This window comes from Phytophthora parasitica (genome assembly GCF_000247585.1).
Source record: "Phytophthora parasitica INRA-310 unplaced genomic scaffold supercont2.5, whole genome shotgun sequence".
In the NCBI taxonomy this organism is placed as follows: domain Eukaryota; phylum Oomycota; class Peronosporomycetes; order Peronosporales; family Peronosporaceae; genus Phytophthora; species Phytophthora nicotianae.
In genome coordinates this window covers 611,587-612,194 of record NW_008648991.1, presented here as the reverse complement: position 1 = coordinate 612,194, position 608 = coordinate 611,587, and positions in this window count along the sequence as shown.

Here is a 608-nt window from a genome sequence, read left to right as displayed (position 1 = left end):
CCGCGTCCTGCCGCCGTCGGATACTCCTCGCCACCATCAGATGAGTCCTTGCTGATAGTCCCCACGCGTTCGCCACCATCCGTTGAGTCCTCTCCATGGGTCAGCTAGCGCTCATCGTCATCAGAGCCGTCACCAAGACAGTCCGCGACCACTCGTTGGCGCACCATATCATCACTCTCACTAGCCACTAGTGCTCAGAAGCCTTGATGCGCACTCCACTAGCGCTCAGCCGATACTTGAGCCGTTTAGTTTCCGACGCCTTCGTGAGCATGTCTGCGAGCTCGTCTTCATTCGCCACGTACTTGATTTGGATGATGCCTCGCGCCACGTTCTCTCGGATGAAATGGTGCTTGATGTCGACAGGATTGGTACGCGCATTGTAGCCAGCGTTGATCGCTAGAGCGATCGCTCCCTGGTTGTCCTCCCAGACCTTGGTGGCTCCCACTTACTCGAGACCGAGATCTTTCAGCATAGCTAGAGCCCATAGCACCTCCTGCGTGCATAGCCCGAGAGCCATGTATTCGGCTTCCGCCGAGCTCAGAGCCACCGTGCGCTGGTATTTGGACTTGAAGATCACTGGTGCTCCGCTGATCGTTACCATGGTGCCT